The sequence below is a fragment of the Triticum urartu genome, chromosome 3, assembly GCF_003073215.2.
Source record: "Triticum urartu cultivar G1812 chromosome 3, Tu2.1, whole genome shotgun sequence".
Lineage (NCBI taxonomy): Eukaryota > Viridiplantae > Streptophyta > Magnoliopsida > Poales > Poaceae > Triticum > Triticum urartu.
In genome coordinates, this window is record NC_053024.1 from 348,183,711 (window position 1) to 348,197,245 (window position 13,535).

Genomic DNA, 13,535 nt, shown 5'->3' on the forward strand with positions numbered 1-13,535 from the left:
CATTGCATACATACCATACCATATTGATATCATCTTAGTATCATATCATCTCTTGTGTCACAAGATTGTTCCCGCGTATACACAATTAATATCTTCATTTTGTGCATTTCGCATTGTGGCCCCCAAAAATAATAAGCTTTTAAGAAAAAAGAGAAAAACAAAGAACTTGTAAGGAATAGCCATAGCATCGCCACATTTCATATCATACTACAATATTGATCATCTTGGATCATCATGTGCGAAACACCGGGAATCATATATACATAGCATACTCGGGATAGAAGTCGTTACATTTTTATCTCTTATAGGTTGTGCACAAGTGTCATATCCACCTATTGAGCAATAGAGCTAGCGTCTCTCTAGTGTTGTGCAACAACAGAATTTTCCATGGATTCCACATTTTGATCTCGTTCCTTGGTTGCATGACCCCATTTATCTATCCGCGTGTGTGTTTCCGTGTGCCACATATTTCTATTGGTCTACTTGTTTCACTTGCAAATTTGTGAATCTCTTTCAACATTATTGACTCTTGCTAACATTTTGCATCAAATTTTTGTGCTACTATCCTCACCAAGCTACTCCATAGGCCTTACTTTGTAGGTGTGAGTGAACAAGTCTGGTACTAATTCCACTATTATTTCATTTCACATTGAGTGAAACGGGATACATCCTCAACTTTGGTAAAAAGGTAACTTGGTATTGTTTATCTCATTTCCTACTCACCACTACTCGAGTCTTGTGATGGATAGGCAAAGCACACCTCCTTCGGTCTACAACAACAATGAGGAGTTCAGTGCCATGGAAAACAACTTGGACGCCAAGATGGATGCTCAAATGGACGAGATCAAAGCCCTCATCAAGTCCTAAAGAGATCTTCCTCATCTTCGAGAAGACGCTCTACTGCACATTCTTCTGAGCTACTGATGACCCAAAAGTATAGGGGATCTATCATAGTACTTTTGATAAGTAAGAGTGTCGAACCCAATGAGGAGCAGAAGGAAATGATAAGCGGTTTCTAGCAAGGTATTCTCTGCAAGTACTGAAATAAGTGGTAACAGATAGTTTTTTGATAGGATAATTTGTAACGAGCAACAAGTAACAAAAGTAAATAAAGTGCAGCAAGGTGTCCCAATCCTTTTTGGAGCAAAGGACAAGCCTGGACAAACTTTTATATAAAGAAAAGCGCTCCCGAGGACACATGGGAATATCATCAAGCTAGTTTTCATCACGCTCATATGATTCACGTTCGGTACTTCGATAATTTGGCATGTGGGTGGACCGGTGCTTGGGTACTATCCTTACTTGGACAAGCATCCCACTTATGATTAACCTCTATTGCAAGCATTTGCAACTACAATAAAAGTATTAAGGTAAACGTAACCATAGCATGAAACATATGGATCCAAATCAGCCCCTTACGAAGCAACGCATAAACTAGGGTTTAAGCTTCTGTCACTCTAGCAACCCATCATCTACTTATTACTTCCCAATGCCTTCCTCTAGGCCCAAATAATGGTGAAGTTTCATGTAGTCGATGTTCACATAACACAACTAGAGGAGAGACAACATACATCTCATCAAAATATCGAACGAATACCAAATTCACATGACTACTAATAGCAAGACTTCTCCCATGTCCTCGGGAACAAACGTAACTACTCATAAAGCATGAACATGTTCATAATCAGAGGGGTATTAATATGCATATAGGATCTGAACATATGATCTTCCACCAAATAAACCAACTAGCATCAACTACAAGGAGTAATTAACACTACTAGCAACCTACTAGTACCAATCCCGGACTTGGAGACAAGAATTGGATACAAGAGATAAACTAGGGTTTTGAGAGGAGATGGTGCTGATGAAGATGTTGATGGGATTGCCCTCTCCCGATGAGTGGAGCGTTGGTGATGACGATGGCGATGATTTCCCCCTCCGGGAGGGAAGTTTCCCCGACAGAACAGCTCCGCCAGAACCCTAGATTGGTTTCGTAAAGGTTCCGCCTCGTGGCGGCGGAGCTTCGTCCGAGAAGATGGCTTCTTATATTTTTTCCCATCGAAAGACTTCATATAGAAGAAGATGGCCACCGGAGGGCCACCAGGGGGCCCACGAGGTAGGGGGCGCGCCCAGGGGGGTAGGGTGTGCCCCCACCCTCGTGGGCAGGGTGTGGCCCCCCTGGCGAACTTCTTGTGCTCAATATTTATTATATATTCTGAAATTGACTTCCGTGAAGTTTCAGGACTTTTGGAGTTGTGCATAATAGGTCTCTAATATTTTCTCCTTTTCCAGCACAGAATTCCAGCTGCCGGCATTCTCCCTCTTTATGTAAACCTTGTAAAATAAGAGAGAATAGGCATAAGTATTGTGACATAATGTGTAATAACAGCCCATAATGCAATAAATATCGATATAAAAGCATGATACAAAATGGACGTATCAACTCCCCCAAGCTTATACCTTGCTTGTCCTCAAGCGAAAGCCAAAACCGAAAAATATGTCCACATGTTTAGAGATAGAGGTGTCGATAAAATAAAATATGGACATGAGGGCATCATGATCATTCTTAGAACAACAACTTATATAATTCTTGTCATATGATCTCTTATGCTAGAGTAATAATTCAATCACAATTTCAAGTATGAATCGTAAACTTCATTGAAAACTAACAAACTATAATCTCAGTCATTGGAGCGATTGCAATTTATCATAACATAGGAAAGAGTCAATGTATAAGAGCTTTTTAGCAAGTCCACATACTCAACTATCATATAGTCTTTCATAATTGCTGACACTCACTCAATACTTAGGGGTATGGAGTTTTAATCGGACACAGAGAAATATAGGGGCTTATAGTTTTGCCTCCCAATGTTGTACCTCTAGGGTAATGTAGACAATTATAGTTCATGAAAACTCACATCCAATTAGCCATATATACCAGGATCTTTCCAACATACTGTGCTTGCCAAAGGATAAAATGTAAAAAGGAAGGGTGAAGATCACCATGACTCTTATGCATGGTGGGAGATAAAAGTAAAAGATAGGGCCTTCACAGAGGGAAGCAGAGGTTGTCATGCACTTTAATGGTTGCACGCGCAAAGTCTTAATGCAAGAGGACGTCACTTTATATTGCCACTTGTGATATGGACCTTTATTATGCAGTCTGTCGCTTTTATTTCTTCCATATCGCATGATCGTATAAAGCTTATTTTCTCCTACACTAATAAGTCATACATATTTAGAGAGCAATTTTTATTGCTTGCACCGATGACAACTTACTTAGAGGATCTTACTAAATCCATAGGTAGGTATAGTGGACTCTCATGATAAAACTGGTTTAAGGGTATTTGGAAGCACAAGTAGTATGTCTACTTGGTGCGATGAATTTTGCTAGCATGAGGGGGAAAGGCAAGCTCAACCATGTTGGATAATCCATGATAATATAATTTATCTCAGATGTAAGAAAACATAACCAATTACGTTGTCTTCCTTGTCCAACGTCAACTCTTTAGCATGTCATATTTTAATGAGTGCTCACAATCATAAAAGATGTCCAAGATAGTATATTTATATGTGAAGACCTCTCTTTCTTTATTACTTCCTATTAATTGCAACGATGACCAAAACTATGCTTGTCAACTCTCAACAACTTTTATTCATCGTACTTTTTCTATGTGAGCTCATTACTCTCCATGAGATCCATATGATCTCTTTGTTTCTTTTTATTTCTTTCTCTTTTCTTTTATTCACTTAGGATCATGGCAAAAGAATCAAGCCCTTGACTCAACACTAATCTTTATTATATATAACTCACAGACTCGATTACATAGAGGAATCATAAAGCAAAACTCACAACTAGATCATACTAAGAACTTTTATTCTACTAGATCAAGATATTACCAAAAGGATCAAACTAAGAAAAATGGTAAAGATAAAAGTGATGGTGATACGATACCGGGGCACTCCCCCAAGGTTGGCAGTTGCCAAGGGGAGTGCCCATACCCATGTGATTATGTCTCCTTTGTTGGTGGAGAAGGTGATGGTTTTGTTGATGGCATAGGCTTCTTCCGTAATTTGCGCTTGAGGACAGAATTTTGGTCCCTTAGGTCCTCGATCTCCTGTTCTAGGCTTAGTATCTTTTTTCATATTTCCTGCTTGTTTTCCTGCAAGAGACGAAAAGGGATAAACTCGGTCTTAGGTTTCTTTACCCTATCCGGGAGGCTTGACTTTTTGAACTCCACATGCATGTCCCCAGGTTGAGGTAGTGGGACTTCATCTTCATCTGAGCTTGTCTCCTCCTTTCCCTTGGGTTCATAGTCCTCTTCTTCTTCCGTAGTCCAACCACAATGCTCCACATCCCCATAGACTTTAGGATCGGCAAGGTAATCAGCCACATAGCTCTCTCCTTCCGAATCCTGGGACGACATGTTTCTCAGATCTGCAGCAGGACAGCTCGAAACAAAGACAGTAGATATTTGCGTGATACGGGAGTCAAAACCTCCGGGAGATTATATAATGAATTTTTACCGACCAAAATATGTAATGTGTAAGAAAACAGAGTCCGGAGAGCACACGAAGTGCCCACGAGGTAGGGGCGTGCCTAGGGAGGTATGGCGCGCCCTCCACCCTCGTGGAGGCCTCGTGTCCTTCCCAGATTGCTACTTATTTTTCTATTTTTCTAAATATTCCGAAACGGAGAAATATTGCCTTAAAAACTGTTTTGGAGTCGGTTTACTTACCGTACCACATACCTATTCCTTTTCGGAGTCTGAAACGTTCCGGAAAGCGTCCCTTATGTATTCCTCTGGGGTTACGATTTCAATAACATTGGTTTTAACATTTATGGGATTACCTAAGATATAATGTTTCATTCTTTGACCGTTCACCACCTTCGGATTTCTGCCTTCGAAATTGTTAATTTTTATGGCACCGGAACGATAGACCTCCTCGATAACGTAAGGACCTTCCCATTTAGAGAGAATTTTTCCTGCAAAAAATCTTAAACGAGAGTTGTATAGCAATACGTAATCACCTACATTAAACTCAAGATTTTTTATCCTTTTATCATGCCATATTTTAACTTTTTCTTTAAACAACTTGGCATTTTCGTAGCCTTTGGTTCTCCATTCATCAAGTGAACTAATATCAAATAACCTCTTCTCACCGGCAATTTTAAAATCATAATTGAGTTCTTTAATAGCCCAATATGCCTTATGTTCTAGTTCAAGAGGTAAGTGACATGCTTTTCCATAAACCATTTTATACGGAGACATACCCATAGCATTTTTATATGCAGTTCTATAGGCCCATAATGCATCATAAAGTTTCTTGGACCAATTCTTTCTAGATCTATTAACAGTCATTTGAAAAATTAATTTGAGTTCTCTATTACTCAATTCTACTTGACAACTAGACTGTGGGTGATAAGGGGATGCAATTCTATGATTAACATCATACTTAGCAAGCATTTTACGGAAAAGCACCATGAATAAAATGTGAACCACCATCAGTAATTAAATATCTAGGGACTCCAAATCTTGGAAAAATAACTTCTTTAAGCATTTTAATAGAAGTGTTATGATCAGCACTACTAGTTGGAATAGCTTCTACCCACTTAGTAACGTAATCAACAACAACTAAAATATGTGTATATCCATTAGAGGAAGGAAAGGGTCCCATATAGTCAAAGCCCCGAACATCAAATGGTTCAATAACGAGAGAATATTTGATAGGCATTTCTTGACGTCTACTAATATTACCAATTCTTTGACATTCATCACAAGATAAGAAAAACTTACGGGCATCCTTGAAGAGAGTAGGCCAATAAAAACCAGATTGCAATACCTTATGTGCAGTTCTATCTGCAGCATGGTGTCCTCCATAAGCTTCGGAGTGACACTTGCATAGGATCTGTTCCTGTTCATGCTCAGGTACACAATGTCTAATAACACCATCTACTCCTTTATAAAGATGTGGGTCATCCCAAAAGTAATGCCTCAAATCATAGAAGAACTTTTTCTTTTGCTGGTATGTGAAACTAGGTGGTATAAACTTAGCAACAATGTAATTAGCATAATCAGCATAGCATGGAGCAGTATGAGAGGCATTTATGACATTTAATTGCTCATCGGGAAAGCTATCATCAATAGGAAGTGGGTCATCAAGCACATTTTCTAACCTAGACAAGTTGTCTGCAACGGGGTTTTCAGCTCCCTTTCTATCAACAATATGTAAATCAAATTCTTGTAGCAGTAGAACCCATCTAATAAGTCTAGGTTTAGTATCTTTCTTTTCCATAAGCTATTTAATAGCAGCATGATCAGTGTGAATAGTTACTTTAGAATCAACAATATAAGGTCTGAACTTATCACAAGCAAATACAACTGCTAAGAATTCTTTTTCAGTAGTAGCATAATTTCTTTGAGCATTGTCTAGGGTTTTACTAGCATATTGAATAACGTTTAATTTCTTATCAACTCTTTGCCCTAGAACAGCACCTACAACATAATCACTAGTATCACACATAATTTCAAAGGGTAAATTCCAATCAGGTGGCTGAACAATAGGTGTAGAGATTAATGCTTTCTTAAGTATTTCAAATGCTTCTACACAATCATCATCAGAGACAAATGGTATATCTTTTTGTAATAAGTTAGTTAGAGGCCGAGAAAATTTTGAGAAGTCCTTAATGAACCTCCTATAAAATCCGGCGTGACCAAGGAAACTTCTTATACCTTTGATGTCCTTGGGACATGGCATCTTTTCAATAGCATCAACCTTGGCTTTATCAACCTCAATACCTCTTTCAGAAACTTTATGCCCCAAGACAATACCTTCATTAACCATAAAGTGGCACATTTCCCAATTCAAGACAAGATTAGTTTCTTCACATCTCTACAAAACTCGATCAAGGTTGCTCAAGCAATCATCAAAAGAAGATCCATAGACGGAGAAATCGTCCATGAAAACCTCACAAATCTTTTCACAGAAGTCAGAGAATATAGCCATCATGCATCTTTGAAAGGTAGCAGGTGCATTACATAAACCAAAAGGCATACGTCTATAAGCAAAACTACCAAAAGGGCAAGTAAATGTAGTCTTTGATTAATCCTTGGCTGACACAAGTATTTGAGAGAAACCAGAATAACCATCTAGAAAGCAAAAATGTGTATGTTTGGATAATCTTTCTAGCATTTGATCGATAAAAGGTAAGGGGTAATGATCCTTTTTAGTGGCCTTATTTAATTTGCGGAAATCAATTACCATCATATAACCTGTAATAATTCTTTGAGGAATCAATTCATCTTTATCATTAGGAACAACAGTAATACCTCCCTTCTTAGGGACACAATTGACAGGACTTACCCACTGACTATCAGCAACGGGATAAATTATACCTGCTTCAAGGAGCTTTAGTATTTCTTTATTACCACTTTTTTCATTTTAGGATTAAGCCGTCGTTGATGATCACGAACTGGTTTAGCATCTTCTTCCAAATTTATTTTATGTTGACATAGAGTGGGACTAATAATCTCTCTTCAGAGTTTTCAATAATCTCTCTTCCTCATGCTCTGAAAGGTTAACACTAATAATAACAGGATATATTTTTTCTCATCAAGATAAGCATATTTAAGAGTATCAGGTAACGGTTTAAGGTCAAACACGGGATCACCCTTGGGTGGAGGAGGATCCCCTAAGATTTCAACGGGTAAATTGTTTTTCAGAATAGGTTCCTGTTTAAAGAATACTTCATCTATTTCCCTTCTTTCATTCATAAACATGTCATTTTCATGGTCTAGCAAATATTGTTCTAAAGGATCACTAGGAGGTACGACAATAGAAGCAAGACCAATAATTTCATCCTTACTAGGTAATTCTTCTTCACAGTGTTGTCTACTAAATTTAGAGAAATTAAATTCATGAGTCATATCATCTAAACTGATAGTAACAACATCCCTTTTGCAATCTATGGTAGCATTAACAGTGTTCAGGAAGGGTCTACCAAATATAATGGGACAAAAGCTATCTTGTGGGGAACCAAGAACAAGAAAATCAGCAGGATATTTAGCTTTCCCACACAAGACTTCAACATCTCTAACAATTCCCATTGGTGAAATAGTATCTCTATTGGCAAGTTTAATTGGGACATCAATATCTTCTATCTCAGCAGGTGCAATATCATGCATAATTTCTTTGTATAAGGAATAAGGTATTGCACTAGCACTAGAACCCATATCACATAAGCCATGATAACAATGATCTCCTATTTTAACAGAAATAACAGGCATGCCTACCACAGGTCTATTTTTATCTTTAGCACAAGGTTTAGCAATTCTAGCGGTCTCATCAAGGAAATGAATAACATGCCCATCAATATTATCAGACAAGAGATCTTTAACAATAGCAATATCAGGTTCAACTTTAATTTGCTCATGAGGTGTATAAGTTTTAATATTGCTTTTACGAACCACAGTTGAAGCTTTAGCATGATCATTTATCCTAACAGGAAAAGGTGGTTTCTCAACATAAGAAGTAGGAACAATAGGATCATTATAAGTGACAGTCTTTTCTTCAACTTTAATAGGTGCAGCTACTTTTACTTCTATGGGAGGATGATATTTAAACCACTTCTCCTTGGGGAGATCAACAAAGTAGCAAAATATTCACAGAAAGAAGCTAATATCTCAGAGTCAAGTCCATATTTAGTGCTAAATTTACGGAAAAAATCGGTATCCATAAAAGATTTAACACAATCAAACCTAGGTGTCATACCTTTGTCGAGGTCCCAATCTTCAGAGTTGCGTTTAATTCTTTCCAATAAATCCCATTTTAATTCAATAGTCTTCATCATAAAAGCGCCAGCACAAGAAGTATCAAGCATGGTGCGATTGCTATCAGAAAGCCGAGCATATATATTTTGAATAATCATTTCTCTAGAGAGCTCATGATCGGGGCATGAATAACATTGATTTAAGCCTCCCCCAAGCTTGAGCGATGCTTTCTCCTTCGCGAGGCCAAAAATTATATATATAATTGCGATCACGATGAACAATATGCATAGGATAAAACTTCTGATGAAATTCCAATTTCAATCATTTGTAATTCCATGACCCCATATCATCACATAGCCTATACCATGTCGATGCATCTCCCTTCAAAGATAAAGGGAAGACCTTCTTCTTAACAACATCGCCGAGTACACCTGCAAGCTTAAATAATCCACAATCTTCATCCACATATATTAGATGCTCATCAGGATGCTTTGTTCCATCTCCTAAAAAAGGATTAGCTAGCAGTTTTTCTATCATGCCCGAAGGAATTTCAAAGCAGACATTTTCATTTTCAGTAGGTTCAGTATGTTGAGGCGCAACTCTTTGCTCTACTGGTCGGGGTGAAGATACCCCGAACAAGCCCCTCAGAGGATTACTTTCCATAGTAACAAGTGACAGTAAATTTCAGCACACTATATAAATTTTTCCTTACCAAATTCCACCTACCAAAGGCGCTTCACTCCCTGGCAACGATGCCAGAAAAGAGTCTTGATGACCCACAAGTATAGGGGATCTATCATATTCCTTTCGATAAGTAAGAGTGTCGAACCCAACGAGGAGCAGAAGGAAATGATAAGCGGTTTCCAGCAAGGTATTCTCTGCAAGTACTGAAATAAGTGGTAACAGATAGTTTTGTGATAGGATAATTTGTAACGAGAAACAAGTAACAAAAGTAAATAAAGTGCTGCAAGGTGGCCCAATCCTTTTTCTAGCAAAGGACAAGCCTGGACAAACTCTTATATAAAGAAAGGCGCTCCCGAGGACACATGGGAATATCGTCAAGCTAGTTTTCATCACGCTCATATGATTCACGTTTGGTACTTTGATAATTTGGTATGTGGGTGGACCGGTGCTTGGGTACTGTCCTTACTTGGACAAGAATCCCACTTATGATTAACCTCTATTGCAATCATCCGCAACTACAACAATAGTATTAAGGTAAACCTAACCATAGCATGAAACATATGGATCCAAATCAGCCCCTTACGAAGCAACACATAAACTAGGGTTTAAGCTTCTGTCACTCTAGCAACCCATCATCTACTTATTACTTCCCAATTCCTTACTCTAGGCCCAAATAATGGTGAAGTGTCATGTAGTCGACGTTCACATAACACCACTAGAGGAGAGACAACATACATCTCATCAAAATATCGAACGAATACCAAATTCACGTGACTACTAATAGCAAGACTTCTCCCATGTCCTCAGGAACAAACGTAACTACTCATAAAGCATAAACATGTTCATAATGAGAGGGGTATTAATATGCATATAGGATCTGAACATATGATCTTCCACCAAATAAACCAACTAGCATCAACTACAAGGAGTAATTAACACTACTAGCAACCTACCAGTACCAATCTCGGACTTGGAGACAAGAATTGGATACAAGAGATGAACTAGGGTTTTGAGAGGAGATGTTGCTGATGAAGATGTTGATGGAGATTGTCCTCTCCTGATGAGAGGAGCGTTGGTGATGACGATGGCGATGATTTCCCCCTCTGGGAGGGAAGTTTCCCCGACAGAACAGTTCCGCCAGAGCCCTAGATTGGTTCCGCCAAGGTTCCGCCTCGTGGCGGCAGAGTTTCGTCCAAGAAGATGGCTTCTTATTTTTTTCCCATCGAAAGACTTCATATAGCAGAAGATGGCCACCGGAGGTCCACCAGGGGCCCACAAGGTAGGGGGGCACGCCCAGGGGGTAGGGCGCCCCCCACCCTCGTGGGCAGGGTGTGGGCCCCCTGGTGAACTTCTTGCGCTCAATATTTATTATATATTCTGAAAGTGACTTCCATGAAGTTTCAGGACTTTTGGAGTTGTGCAGAATAGGTTTCTAATATTTGCTCCTTTTCCAGCCTAGAATCCCAGCTGCGGGCATTCTCCCTCTTTATGTAAACCTTGTAAAATAAGAGCGAATAGGCATAAGTATTGTGACATAATGTGTAATAACAGCCCATAATGCAATAAATATCGATATAAAAGCATGATGCAAAGTGGACGTATCAGCTACCATCTCCAGCAAGGTCACATCGGCATCGATACCTCCGATGAGAACGTGAAGGTCAAGAGCTTAGCACCAACAACCGCTCAACAACTTCGCCATCTACCTTGGCATCTTCGCCAAGCGACTACAAGGCATATTCGCCCTTGGAGCCACCATGTCTACATGAGTTGGCCCAAGACAAAGAAAAGCTATGCGGCGAGAGTTTGTGCCTGCCACCTACATGGAACATCTTTAATGCTAATCGGAGAACACCATACAAGGATCTAAGTCCCTCGACGAGTACTTCAAGGAGATGAAGAATGCCTTCCGATGAGCCGGAGTGGACGAACCCATTTTGATGACGTTCCACTTCATGATGGGATTGCACAAAAACATCTCCAAGACTATCTTCCTCGAGAACTACAAGTCCCTCGATGACAAATACATTTCTGCTCTCAAGGCGGAAGAAGAACTCATGAAGGCCAAGGCTTCTCCACCCCAAGCACACTTCTCGAAGACCAAACTCCAAGGCGACGAGCAGGAGGCTAGTACCACCATGATGTCCAAGCCCGACGAGCTCCAAGACGACGCTCCCAAGTTTGACTCCACGGCCATCCCTCTTTGTGGAGTTGATGATGTCGAGTCTACTTCGACTCTTTTTCAAGACGGTGTGACAACTACTATGACTACGGAGCCATTCGAGGACCAAGCTTTCAAGGCGAACGACATGGTGACGAGCCAAGATGATGCTGCCATCTTTGTAGGCGAGAGGGATGATGTGCCATCTTCAGCCTTCATCCACGATGACGAGATGGTTGAGCATGGGATTTTCCTTTTGACCATGGCGACATATGATGGCTTGAGTGACTTGTGCCACCATATTGAGAGTGAGAGTGATTTCACCGCTAGCCCCATATATGATGAGTTGCCCCAACTCTCATGTGAGGAGAGCCACGACTCCCACCACTTGAGTGAGATGAGTGACTCCACCATATGTGACTTTGAGTGCACCTATTTTTAGTGAGGGAGTGAGCCACCACATATCGAGAGTGTGATAGTTGATAGGTCATGTGAGGACATTTGGAACTCTAACGACTTAACCTCAACCTCTATTGTGTCTTCTCATTTGGTTCTAGGTCCCATATACGATGACGCGCCGATCCTCGATGATTTCGTCCTTCCAATGGACAAGACAATGGCCATGGTGGAATATGATGCACCCCCACATGGTTCCATCAAGATGAACATGATGATGACCACCATTTGGTCTTTACCACATCAGCTACACCACTTGAGTGGAATGAAAAAGGTAACACAGGTGAAGGTGATGCTCTAGTCCCACTAGTGGATATTCTTGTCATTGATTGCTTGCATGTTGTTCCCCCTATTGCCATGCTTCATGCTAGTATGATTTCCCCATGTGATGATTTACCCATTTATGATGAGTTTGATGATTGCCATGTGGAGTCTACTAGTTGTGATGCCATGTTGCATATGACTTCTTGTGATAATTCTTTAGGTCACATCATGTTTGACAATTCGCTTGACTTGTCATATGCTATGCATGAGATCAACAGTATGTCCAATTTGCAATCTCTTTGTAGTAACTATGCATATGCCATTAAAATAAACCCAACTTGCACTTATGGCATAGATGACAATCCCATGGTTATTGGCATTTTTTTTCTTGCGATGATATTGATATGCTCCCTTTGCATCATTTATCTCATATGACATGCCATGACCACCTAGCTCTGGATATGCATTGTTTTGGATGTTGTCCATTTTCTCCATATGATGTTTCTGCTATTTCTCATGAGTAGACCCCCATAGTTTCCTCATACATTTTAGGAGATTTTGATCCATCCCATCCATTGCATGATCCCAATAATTATTTGCACAATATGCTCCCCGTGAATAATAATGATATTGTTGCACCATATACTTGCATGCTCAATTTGTGTCCCCATCATGTCATACATAACAACTATTCTTTCATGATGGATGACATGTTCTTATACCATGCTTACAATTTCATCGAGCGATGCTAATCTTGTGCTAACTCACGTGTGCACATAAACATCATGATGGATTATGTGTACATTTACCACACACACAATTTCTTTTGATTGTGTATTTGTTGTGTAGGTACCCATTCTTACTTGTCAACCTCACAATCCCATGAGTTGACGAAACGAGCTCTAGAGAGCAAAGACTATTTGGGATCCTGTGGATTGGCTTTCACACCGTTCCCATTGCACCAAAACTTCACGCATTTCTTCTACATGGCCCTCACATGCTTATGGGTTATTGTCCATTACATATTCTATGCCCATCTTGCCATGTTCACTTTGCATGATATGCTCATTCCTATGCATTTTCCATGCATTTGTGACCCATGCTTAGCACTACACATGATGATTGATTCTACTACTTTTATGTGTATTTCCAAGCTTGGTGGAGATATTGCTTGTTATTGACATATTCCATTTATGACT